The sequence below is a fragment of the Stylophora pistillata genome, chromosome 3, assembly GCF_964205215.1.
Source record: "Stylophora pistillata chromosome 3, jaStyPist1.2, whole genome shotgun sequence".
Taxonomy (NCBI): Eukaryota; Metazoa; Cnidaria; class Anthozoa; order Scleractinia; family Pocilloporidae; genus Stylophora; species Stylophora pistillata.
This window is the reverse complement of record NC_142521.1, coordinates 17,375,964-17,389,374: the sequence shown is the minus strand read 5'-3', so window position 1 is coordinate 17,389,374 and position 13,411 is coordinate 17,375,964. Positions and strand designations below refer to the sequence as shown.

The 13,411-nt window shown below is 38.1% G+C and overlaps 3 pseudogenes across 1 annotated transcript; 1 reads left to right on the top strand and 2 right to left on the bottom strand.

The window, feature by feature from the left end:
- Positions 1-864: 864 nt before the first annotated feature.
- On the bottom strand, positions 865-1,837 carry LOC111342230 (uncharacterized; annotated as a pseudogene).
- Positions 1,838-5,691: 3,854 nt separating this feature from the next.
- Positions 5,692-8,594, top strand: LOC148734814 (uncharacterized; annotated as a pseudogene). Its single transcript, XR_015999503.1, has 2 exons — positions 5,692-6,003; positions 6,391-8,594. The product of XR_015999503.1 is annotated as an uncharacterized LOC148734814 (transcript).
- Positions 8,231-9,727, bottom strand: LOC111342111 (uncharacterized; annotated as a pseudogene).
- Positions 9,728-13,411: the final 3,684 nt, after the last annotated feature.

Sequence of the window (13,411 nt, the reverse complement as noted above, 5' to 3'; positions counted from 1 at the left end):
GCATTAAGCCTCCTCATTGAAGTAAGACCCCATCTCTCGCTGAAAGTAAATTTTGTAAAAGGTCTCCCTCAGTTTTTAGTTTTTACTTACCAAATGAGACAATACATGTATTGGTTATGAATGAAGCATGTGTGGCAGTTCTATTTGCTTATGAATGGCTCCATAACTTTGTGATAGCACTTGATGAAGTTTAAAAGAAATGCAAACTGATTTGATGCTTTTTGTTGGCAGTTTGGAACCACTAAACCACCTTTTACTTGGATGTAAATAAAACAGCCTGTGTGTGCAATGGGAAAAGGGAACAAAAGAAACCAACCTTGTCTTCTTTCTTCGGCAAGTCATTATCCACTGCCTTGGTCAATGCCTTTCTTGATGGGGCTTGATGTTAAATCAAAAACCATCTGTCAAAATAAGGCTGATCTGTAGAATTTTTTGCTACCATGAAGAATATTGGGGAACATTTTTTTAGCTCCTGGGATAGGGATCACAATATTTTTTACTGTTTATTGTTACTCTGGATCTGGGATCAGAATTGTCAATTCTGATGGTATTAGAAAATTAGTTATGTTGGGAGATAATTTACACCTCGTTACATAGACTCACAAAAATGGCTCAAAATATTTCTTCTGCCTTTCGATATTTGGCACTTCCTCCCGGCCCTGGATATATCATGTACTTCTGAAAAGAAAATTCGCACCAGGTAACATTTCTGGGTCACGTATAGGTTTTGTCTGGTGTATAATTCTCTTGAGGTCAAACATTATTTTACGAAAGATCTTAATGGTTAAAACCCCAGCCGATTCGACATGTAAATGAACAGACAGTCAAAAGTTAATGAATAATTCATAACTAAAAGCATTCATTGAAGTGTCAGCTATTGCTTCCAGTCAAAAATACGATTACAAAAGAAATACTAGGATAGATTAAACAAGATTGCCCTTACCGATCTGCAATCCTCGTTCTCCTCCATCTTGAGATGTGCAATACCACTGACAAAGTACGTTATATAAAACCACTGAAAATTTATTGGAAACCCCACCAAAAAAAATTTCCAAAAATATCCCGCCAAAAATCCTAACTCGAAAATCCAACTAGAAATCCAACTCGAAATCCTAACTTGGTTAATAGACAACCTCGCCGCTGCTCGTCTTCGTTCCTGGAGTAGGCTTCAACGCTTTGTTCTTATTGATGGCCAGTTATTGTTATTATTTCTGACTTTGGAACTCCCTTGGCATTCAGCTTTCTGACGACTGTTATCTGGACTGAGTGGTTGGATAATCTTTTCTCAGAACACATATCTTGTAACGGTGAGTTTTCTTTCATACTTTTCATAATTTTACTGCTGGTATTTTTACCCATTCGGCTCTTCTTGTACCATACGTCTGTTCTGGGGCTGTCCATACACGCTGAGTAGAACGGACCAGATAATTTTAAATCTGTAGGCCTCTTGGACAGGTAACTCTTAAAAAGAGCCACAGGACATCGGGATTCACCAGTTGCAAACATTTTGGGTAGCACATATCTCGGCTGAACTAATAAACCTCCTTGCCGTGTTTTTGTCGGGCTTTCTATGAAGGTTACGAACTCATTGCGGTTGTCGTCTTTTATTGAGCGTGAAATCTTCCACATTCATTGTGTAATGCTCTTGGCAGCCACGCAGGCCAAAATGCTGTGAGAGCAGCCACCACATTGTATTCAGGAGTGACCGTGGAGATGAATTTCAAAGCTGCCCGCTTTCCCACAAAGCTTCTTCTTCCTCTCTGGTTAGGCTTCTTGACGCATTTGGTAATTTTCCTTTACTTTCATTTCTTAGCGTATGCACCTTTGCCTCAAGAACTTTTCGGGAACTGAAAAATTCTCTGTTCTTTATAATTGAAAAAGGTAAGGTAAAGTCTGTTTACAAGCCTAGTAGCCCATCAGGCTGGTGGTTAAATCTGGTTTGTGTAGCAGGAAGTGACTAGAAGTATTTCTGGGATGCCCCCTGGATGGGATACCAGTCCATCACAAGGTTGCCCCCAGCATTGAATTGCCGGTACCCATTTATACACCTGGGTGAAGAGAGGCACTGCAAGAGTAAAGTGTCTTGCCAAAGAACACAACACAATGGCGGTCAAGCGCTGCTTGCATTACTTTCAGGGACCCAGGTTCATTATCAGTTCCATCTTGTTTACACACGGAGGCATAAAATTGCTCGAGTACCTTATCCAACTGCTCGAGAAGAATCATTGCCAGGTTTTTCTCAAGGCTATTTTCATGACACGACTTCTCAAAAACTCGTACCCAGTTAATTGTGCTCTTTCGTGTATTTAAGTTTTCCATCGCTTCTTTTAATTTCATAACTTCTTCAAGGGTCACCGTCTTGAATCTCAATGCCATCTTGGCTCTGATGGAGATACAGTAGATGGCAATTTTGTAATTTCACATGTGAAATTAAAAATTAACGCTGAAATTTTGCACCAAAATTAAGGAGCAATTTGTCACCTATGATTTTAATAGGATAAACAAAGCTCTTGAAAGGGCTTCATATCTAATTCTAGGAACATAATTCCTCTAAAGAAAAGCACCCATATACACTTAAGGTTCTTTTTTGCCTTCATGTCAGAGGAATCTTTTGACTCAAGAGTAAAACAGACAAGACACTTGTATCATAGAACTCAGTGTTCTTAATTCTTCTTTGTACAACTGTACAAGGCAGCAAGTTACAGTACTTCAACAACATGAAAGTGGCCACCTTGAGGTCTTTCCAAGTTACTAACTGTAAGACGCAGAGGTTGAGGCTTTGTAACAGCTTTTATTCGGCAATCAAAACTACGGCTAGCAGCACATGCTTAGCAAAAACAAAAGACCTGATGTCTCATACGTGCAAAGTCCATATACCTTAACGGTGTCCGATGTCAGCACGTGGCTGCATGGTGTGACATTGCCTTATGTAACGCGATTCGATAATCATGTCTTACAATCAAAACTCCACGCACAAATTGTCACACTAACCACCACACTTAACTCTAGTCAAGTAAAATCCCAACAATATGAATAAGTATTACACTACAACAACCATCTAATGCAATGTTACATAAGCCTTTTATATGCAGATGCAGAAGAGTACATCCTTAATTAAGTTATCAACTTGTAAAATTAACTTATCAACTTGTCAAATTAACCAATCAACTTGTAAAATTAATTTATCAACTTGTAAAATGTGTTTCACATCAAGACATATGGGCATGATGTAATAAAAAATCCCGTGCAGCAGAAGTCTACACCGAACTTGCAAAAACTAAATATTTTTTAATACATTTTTGATAACTGTTGATGAACCGCGTATTTCAAGTTGAATATCACCTAGAACAAACTGCTGTAGAAAAAGAAATACATTCCTAAATACCTGTGGATACTCATAGTACAGAGCCATTAGCTGAATAATTGCATGGAAAAGTGAATTGTCAATTTTGTCTATGCCACAATATTTCAAATCGCCTAACAAGAGTTTTACAAGTATATATGTTCTTTAAAAATGTATGTCAGTATTTATGATTGTATTTTTGCCAAAAAAAGGGACTATTGTGAACCCGTTATTTGCTCCCACAAAAAAATTCAGTCAGTTTGAGTACATGATCCTCTGCATGGGTTAACATATTTTTCCCTGAAATATGGAGCTATCATCTCAAGATTTGCATAAAAAGTTTCTTATAGTTTGTATACATTGTCAAATTTATTGCTTTAAATAGCCAGGAAAGGGAACAAAATTTCAAGAGGAATGCAAACTACAAACTACAAACTTATGTTCCTGCAGCTGGGATGGCCACTGAGTGCTTAAAACACACTTTAAAAACATGTCACAAACTTACAATCTCTCGCAGGAAATTCCTAAGGTGCATGCGGTCTTCAATACTTAAATCTTCTTGTTCATACTTGATGTCTTCTGTAGCAAACATCAGTAAAGTGGAACCCTTGATCTCCTTTGCTGTGTTAAAGAAATGGCAGGAAAACAGGTGAGACAGTAACATCGTAAATCAGCACAAACCTACACACAGATGGCTAAAAAGTAAGTAGCTTTCTATCCTTACCTTCTAATGCATCTGTTAACGATTTTGACAAGCCAACTCCATTCGGTTTTTGGGACGATTTGAGTGCTGGAAGATAGATAACACCTGTTCTTTCATTAGCAACTAAATGCAAGAATTGCACCGATTGGGAGATATAAGTAGCATTTCAATTCCAGTTAATATTTAACAGTTTATGCCAGTTAACTATCACATGTAACTTACTAGACAGACGACCCATGTAAATATTAAGACCGTATATCGAAAGAGTTACAAAGTTCTCTGGCGTGTGAGTTTTACTATCTAGACTTTTGGGATTGACTTACATTTCTTTAAATGACTGTAAGAACAATAAACTTCTCAGCGAAACTAGCGAAACAGACAATAGGATCGCTGTGTCACGAATGTGTCACTGGTGTGATTCTTGTGGAAAACCTCTGTGCTGACTAAATGAAGGAATTGCACCAAAGTTTAATGGGAAAACTGGTGTATGTTTTGGGTATCTTTTGTTAAAAAAGGAAACTAATAGATGCTATGATGCACTAAAAGGCAACATTTCTGAAATCTCGCCAAAGTTTAGATTGGGAACAATAGGAATAAAGTAAACCCCGATACTTGACACATGCAAATGGTCTGCAAAGGGTGCGATTTCTGTGGTACCGCTGTTCAAACTAAATGCAGGAATGGCACTAAATGACAGCCTGGACAACAATAGGTTTAAGAGGAAAATATGGGTGGCGCTTTACCGATGCTGCTGAACACATTCGAAAGATGGATTGTTGTCTACACTCCATCAGTTGGGAACAATTTTTCAACAACAGCTTCATTAAAGGTAAAGAAGGAAAAGATAAGAGAGGAAGAATAGTTTTAGCCCGGTATTAGGAAGTGGACGAAGGGAAAGTTTAGAGTTTGAAACAGTTAGCTTAGTTCCCAAATTGAGCCAAAAATGCTGTTTCAGTCATGCATGTTTTAGAAAGAATAATCAACTTCTGGTTGTAATTTGATACCTTAAAGTTCTTTTTAAATAAGCTAATACAAATCAACAAACCTACCAATTGATATGTATGTGATATTTTCAGGAAAGCACAAGATAAGATACAGTAAGATTAGATTACAATCTACAACAACCAGATAGATAGAAAAGGCTGATTTAAAATTTCTCATTTATCAGTTTTCTTAGCTTTTTCCTTTATTTCTCTTTTACTAATTACCACAAAAATACAAATAATTTCTTGGAACTAAACAATTAAGAAAAAAAAGGCAATTATTGCCATATCTACATTGTGAATAAGTTATGTAAGGTGATCTGTATCAAGAGTTATGTACTAAGGCCTGCATCTCTCTTGTTATTGTAACAAGTGTTGCAAAACCAGTCATCCCCTTGAGGTTCATCTGTTAGTTGTGTGCAGTCCCTAGCAGTGTCAGAAAGAAACAATTTGTTAGTTAACTTAATGACTTTATTAAAATGATAATTTTCTTACTGATCAATAATGATGATGATTGTCAAAAAAAATAAATTATGATTTACCTAACTTGAGATTTGTCCATTAAAGTAAGATGAGTAAAGTTTTAAACTGAATAAAATAAGAATAACAAGGCTGTCATTGAGTCCTTAAGTGTGATGTCACGTTACCATGGTGTTAAAAAATGCAGTTCTAAACAAAATATCTTATGCAAGCGCTTTGGACACGCTTCCTTTGTTTTGAATGTCTCAAGCTTTAATTATCCAGTGTAATCCCACAAAAGACAGTAAAAAAAAAAACAGGAAAGGTTAAAGGGTCATCGAAGGGATCAACTTTTGTTTAAGAAGTGTAAAGGACGCGGGTCAAACGGGCAAAATGGTTTACTGTTTTGCTCCTACATGTGGCCATTTGTCGGAAGGCAACACTCTCAAGTTCTTCGCTTTTCCAAGCGCTACAAAGCAGAACGACGAGTACAAGAGATGGATTCGACTCATAAGGTATGAACTGATATTCAAAAAGAATTCCTTAATCAGTGAGAATTTGATGAATTACGTGATTTTAAGTGAGGTTTACGGACTCTATTCAGGTGAAGAGATGACATCAGGACATGAGGGAGAATCATCGAATACTGAATTAGAGAAGCTTCAGCTAGTTGTCTTTTTAACGGTCGCTTTGTATTTTCCGTAGCCAAAACCTTAAATCTGAGTGCTTCATCGTGTTTTTGGAATTTAGATACATTTAAAACCAATGTAGATCTGCTATGTAACGTGCTTGATCGATTCACGAAATGTTTTGCGTCGCTTCGTGATTTTTCCTTCGCTGGTTGTGGAACGGCTATGTTGTTGACAACAGAATCACTAAATCGGGTGTTTTGTTATTAACAGAAGAGAAGATCGAGAGCCCAGCAAGTACTCAAGAGTATGTAGCTGCCATTTTAGGAATGGTCAGAAAGCCAATGGTCCTGAAGTGTTTGAACGCGATAAGCATAAGTTATTTACTGAACAAAGGGGACCACCGCCGAAGAAAATAAAGTATACTGAATCAAAGGTAGAGTCTCTTTCACAGATGATAGAAATTGCCCGAAAAGATGAACAGCCATTAGTAGCTGATACAGAAGAAAACCTGCAAACAACACAGGAGATTATCCTGGAAGCAGAGCTTGACTTTGCCAACAGGGAGCTAAAGGAACTTAACCAAACTGTCCAGTATAAGAGGAACAAGTACACTGTGTCTGCGCTTAAGGGAGATGTAATACGAATGGAGACAGGTCTTCCAACCAAAGAAATCTTTAATATTGTTGTAAAGCATGCTCTTAGATTTAAAGATAACGTGAACTATTTTGCTGGATGGAAGGTAGAATCCATCAATTTTGAGGATCAAACTTTTATCACTTTAATGAAAGTACGACAGAACTACACACAGCTTCACCTAGCCCAATTGTTTCATTGTAGTGTGGCCACAATTTCTAACATTCTTATAACATTCACTCGTGTTTTGTATGAAATTTTGTTTGGTGACCTAATGACGTCGATTCCATCCCGGGAAAAAAACAAGATCTCTGCACCCTCCTCTTTCAGGCAATTTGAATCCTGTCGGATTATTATAGACTGCACAGATATTGAGGTTGCTGCACCGGCATTGATGAGTCAGGAAAATGTGACCTATTCATCATACAGAGGAATGAATTCCTTTAAGGTAATAGTTGGTGTTGCACCAAATGGAGTCATTACTTATGTCAGTCGGCTGTATCCAGGTTCTATTTCAGACAAGGCCATTGTGCAACAGTCTGGACTCCTTAATCACTTGACAGCTGGAGATATGATTCTGGCGGACAAGGGTTTCCTTATCCAGGATGTTGTACCACATGGTGTCTGTGTCAATATCCCACCTTTTCTGAATAATGGAACTTTCACAGAGAGTGAGGTCAAGAAAACAAAAGCCATAGCTAAAGCACGGATTCATGTCGAAAGAGCCAATGCTAGGCTGAAAGACTTCAAAATTTTAGGCTTCATTTCTTCGTATTTGCGCTGATATGCTGACATTTTGTTTCAGTTATGTGCAGCACTTGTAATTTTGCAATTTCCTCTCATCAAAGAGGGATGTGAAGATATGGTGTTTGAGTACTTTTGTGCTTGAAGACTACAGTGGACAGTTTTTTAATAATTATTGTTGCTCAAATAGAAATAAAATAATTTGTAGACTGAGGCTTACTTAGAAGAAAATACAGCTGGAGGGGTGGGGGGGGCATTCTAATATAACAGTAAAGGGATGATTTTACCTCCTAGGGATTACAATATTTATCATCTGGTACAGCCTGGGTGTACATAGGGTGTCAAATTAGATCACTGCGAGAATTCTTTTATCATGTTTAGGAGAACAGAAGTTAAAAGAAGTTTTGACATATGTTTTACAATGGATGTCTTTTTGGGGATAAAAATGAAAGCAAGTACTGCCCATAGTTACCCTTAAGGGGTCTTTCTGAACATTTCCCATGAGCATCCCATCACTTTTATATGGGAGTTTCCCTTCCCCCCAGGAAAACAACATTAAATGATGTACCATTTTCCATGTCTTTTAAATAATACCATGTTATCCTTGTGTTTATTAATAAAAATGCAAATATATGTATAGCCTGTTACCACAACTCCCTCACACTAAACTAGTAGTGGTAGGTCAATTTGAGGACTGAAAACTGATGAGTATCATTATTTTCTTAAACAAATCGTTCATTAAGAAGCCTTTTTTTATTTCACTACTAGAGAAAATCATGCCCTTGTGTTCATTTGGGCAACAAAAACAGTCTAAAACTTAATCTTGACATTTGGCATTCAAAGGGTAAAGGAAGAGAGCTCTGACCATAATTAGCAAATTACAATTCTCCTTCCACTATTCTAGGGAATATATTATCAAAATAGAATTGGGTCAAGACAGGAATGTTTGCCACTCATTTTTCATCTCTTTCTATTTTTACAATAGCTATATCCTTTGTAGTCCATACCACAAAATAACAAAACCTCCTATGTGAGAAGTACATTTCTCCCTGGACCTGGTGCCAATAAACATGGTCTTTTTTGAAGGCGTAGCCCTGTCCACTTCTACATTTTTCAAGGCAAAATGTTGTTGACTCCACTGCCTCTGCTACTGTTAGGTTCCGTTCTGTGTACGGACACTTCACCTCAAGAACAGTTCCTTCATCAATAATACCATCTGGAGATGCACCAAGAATTCCAGATGAATGAAACCAGATTCCAGTTCCTTTCGCTGCCAACCCTGTTTTCAGGGTGAATGCTTTGACGGCTTCCTCTTCATTATTTACTCCCCATTGCACTGCCTTTACCCTTGATAGGTCGTACTCCCCGAGAAGACGTTTAATAAGTGAAGGAGTGATCCTCTTTGCCTTAAGGACAGAGCCAAAGTTACTGGCTGTAAGGCGGCCCCTTCTCGCCAAAAACCAGGCTGGGTTGTCTCTCTGGCCAGCAGTTAATTCACTAACCCTTAAAATGTCCGTTTCTTGTAATCTGGAAAGGTGAACCAAACAGTCCAGCTGCTGCTGACGCCCAGTGGCTTAAAGAAACTCGTCAGAGAAAATAATTTCTTCTATGGTTGGAAAAGGAAGCTGGTTAGCAATAGGTGGCTCAGGGCTGATTAGCCAGCAGAGCCCCATAAACCGCCCATATTCCTTCAGGTCTTCGTACAACGCGCAATGGTCAGCTTGTGTAGGCTTTCTCGACAGAGCAGAATACCTTTTAGGCGGGGGGAACATTTCTGTGACCGCTTGAGTTGAAAGCGATGTATTTGACTTTCGTTTCCGCCACTGGCATTCGACGTCGGTTCGGCTCAGGCTGTGAATACCGTGAATAAAGAGGGCTGCTGCATGACTGCATTTAAACATGCCTCTTGGACATTCACACTCGGTTGATTTTAGTTCATGTTCTTCATCCAAATAAATCTGCAAGATGTCAAGATTAATGGCATTTAGTTTGTCAAATAGAAAAGGTTTTTTCGGCAAGATGCTACTAGTAAAAGATCAATCATGTAAAGAATAACAACTCACCGTCACTTTATAAACCTTTTGTTTCATGCTTGCGTGTACTTCTCCTCGTAAAACACCCTGCTGGTAAGTAAATGCTTCAATGTGATCTGACTTAAAGTGGTTTTCCCCCTTTTTTATAGATTTCTTTTCTTCTGAGAAAAAAGCGAAGCGATGGATAATGTCGCCATTTTAAATCGAATGGGCGCTTGTTTGGAACTGAGATTTTTAGCACCATGGAAACGTGACATCACCGCTTAAGGACTCTCTACTGTTGTTTTTAAGAAAGACATGCGATACCATGTCTTTCAATTTTGTTCATCATTTTAGAATTAAATGTGATAAAAAGTTGCAAAGTGTTTGCCTCTTACCTTAAACAACCATTACACTGGATCATGTTGATGTCATCCCTCGCTTTTTGGCATGTATGACAAAGCCAATCATATGACAAAGTCAATCATCAGGATCTACGCATTCATTCTCTGCATCCACTTTTTCCCCACTGATACCTTTGAATGAAATAAAATATCATATTTTTATTGCTGTACATTGTAAATTTTACAAAAAAAGAGGCCATTTTTATTTTTACTTTGGTAAAAAGAGTGTATTTTGAAGGATACAATGTCTTCTTATCCTTGACATTAGGGAATATATATTACAGTGTGTTACACGTGGGGGGATCTCATAAGCTAAAGCTTTAAAGGAAAAGTACCAGTGAAGCAAAACAGGGGTACTTGGAGAGTCACCTCATCTACACGAGGTGGTCACTTGATATCCATCTTTTACCACAGAGTTTTGCCATTTCATCTGGTGTCATTTGATTCTCTTGATGAATTTCATCAAATGGCCTTGTGTAAAGGAGATCCTGAAACTCTTTGATAGCATTAGCAGGTGGATACATTTCCATGTTGACAGGTTTCAAGTAGGGTTGTGCAAACCAGTAAGTTCTGCTTGGACTGCATTTTGTTCATCTCTTGCAAAGTGCATTTTCACCATATCCTGAAGATTAGCTGCACTGTAATGGTGGGAACCATGCTCTAAATAGTAATAGCCCCTTGCCTCTTTCTTGAAGAAGCTAAGGTGGCTATTCCACTGTTGCAGCAAACTCAGTGGTGGAATGGTATCCAGTGCAAATGGGTCTGTTGTTTTTCTGACTTTTTCAGAGACCACAACCTCAACATTGGTGTCCCTGGGATACTTCCCTTGTCGAAGGCTCATTTCAGATGCTATCTCCAGGGAAAATTTGTAAGTGCAAGGTGATTAGCTAGCTTACTGCACTTTGACCAGTCACTTGATACCGGTAGAATATAATTATGTCGAAATATTTACCGACATGAAATGGCATTATTTTTATAATTCTATTTTTATAATTGTTTTTGCTTAAGTTTGCTGCATAAACTGACTGATAGAAACAAGTAGATTAAATTTAAGTTAGATATCCTTCAGTTTCTGTAGAAATTGTAAAAAGTGGGTCATTCATGTAGCTGCCAATCAGAAGCACTAACTGTTGTAGCCATTAGTTTTGTGTTCGGGGGGGGGGGGGGTGGAAAATGGCAGGTAGGCCTCTGTGCAAGATTCCTATGCTTTTGATTAACAGCTACATGCAAGACTACTTTTTTTATTTTTACAGAAACTGTAAGATATCAAAGGTTATTAATTTGAGGAACCCACAATAAAAATTTTAATGTCCCTTACACCTACTCTGGCTTCCACTGATCTGCATGCCCAGAGGCCTGGTCTGGATAACCCTTCTTACATCCATCATTCTCACACTGAGATTTAAACTTTACAAAATTAATCTTCCCATGGGCCTAGAGATTAGTGTAATTTTTGTTGTATTTTGAACCTTTTTTTCTTCATTTCACGTGTTGTATTCCCAGTTACAAAAAATAATTTTATCTGCACCAGTGGCTACAGGGAACGTAAAATTCGTCATACTCACCAAAGATTGCATTTTAACCAGGGGACTGTATCAGAGTTATCAAATAAGAAACAAATAGAAATGAATGAATTGCTATTTTACAGGTATGTGAGTGTTGTCCTCTCAAGCAAACCCAGAGAAAGCGGGGCAAATTTCCTGCTTATTTTTAATGTTTTCAGTAGCCAATCAGAGCAGAGTGCAATTCCTGCCTTTAGTCTGTACAGCGGCATTCACAGGAATTGCACCAGTGTACACCAATTTCTCCAAACAATGTCTTGTGTTCTTGAAGTGTCACGAACCCCCGTTTGAAATTCTACGCACGAATATTTTCTGTACATTTTATTGCTTCCATTGACAATTTGAAATGTAAGTCAGTAAATAGGGGAAATTTAATCGCTATGATAGGACACATGATTCAGGGTTATTCTCTTGTGTGATGTAAGCTTTTTATAAAATCGTTGCGACGCACAAGCATAGCTTATTGATGAGATGCTTTTTTTTTTGGGATCTTTCTATTAATATTATACCAGTATTTTATTTGGCTTTGTTTACAGTAGCTGTTAAATATTAACTGGAATTGAAATGCTATTTATATCTCCCAATCACAGATCTCTCCACCATCTTTGCAATCTTTTACAACAGATTCCCACCAACTTCTTGCACCCAGACTCCCAGCTGATTGCTTTGTCTTTGTTTCATTTCTTGTGTGCGTAAAGTAAGATGAAACCAATGACAGTAGTGCAGAAATGACAATAAATAAAATCTCAGAAATAACGGATTTTATTTCCAAGGTTCCCACGCGCCTTGAAAGTCCTTGAAAGTCCTTGATAGTCCTTGAATCTCAAAATAAAAATTCAAGGCCTTGAAAATTGCAGTCAGTGTTAAAAATTCCTTGAAATTTGTAGCCAATTTCATCCAACTTAGATTCTGGAGTGTCTTATATGAAAATATATGCTACGGGCAGAAATGTAGCACCATATGAAAACGATTGACACCACTCCTAACGTGGATCAATCGCCCCATGCACAGTTATCTTGTTCTTGGTTGTATGCATCGCTCTGATTGGTTGAATGTCTGGAATGTTAAGGGCCAATGAAATATTTTCTACTATTCACTCTTTCTGCAAAAAGCCATGTGCTTTCCAGAGCTTTCTTTCTTTGGTTGGTGTTGATTGTTTGCGTTTTGTTTCATGAGTGAAAGATTTAAAACAATGGGCAAGTGTGTTTTCAGCAACTTGTGGCTTCAGAAATCACTTTATAAAGAGTGGCTAAGAGAAGTCAAGGGTGACAAGCACAAGACACGATGCATCGTGTGCATGAAGGATGTTGATATTTCGAGTATGGGAGAGTCGGCGCTCACAAGTCACTTGAAGGGAAAAAACATCAAACACTGACCTCCCAGAAAAGGTCATTAGCAAGCGTTCCAGATTTTTTTGGTGTTTCTTCTCAACGACCAGCAAGTAAAAGTGATGATGCCAAAGTAGTTTCAAAATCCACCTCATCTGAAAGTGGCGAACACATTAAGCATAACCCCACAAAGCCTATCACTGCAAGTTCATCTGGATCGGTGATGGAAAAAAATGTCACTCGTGATGAGGCATTAAAGGCAGAAATTTTGTGGACATTGAAAGTGATAATGTCTCATTACTCCTATAAGTCAACTGGAAGTTGAGAACCTTCAAGAGCGCTCCTTCATTTCTCAAAGGCTTGTACAAGACCATGTACAATCTGTGGGAGTTGTCTTTGCTGTTTCAATCAACAAACCTCTGCTCTTGTCAGCTGCAGGAGCTAGGCAGAAGTATTCATTGTATCTTGATGAACAAAAGAGGAAGAAAACATCTGAGGGTGTGGAACTGAAGCGAAAAGAGCTAGTCAATGAGCTAGACAAACTTAAAAAGAAAAGAAGGCATTTAGAACTGATGTTGACGGTCTTGTTAAATCAGCAGACGAGTTTG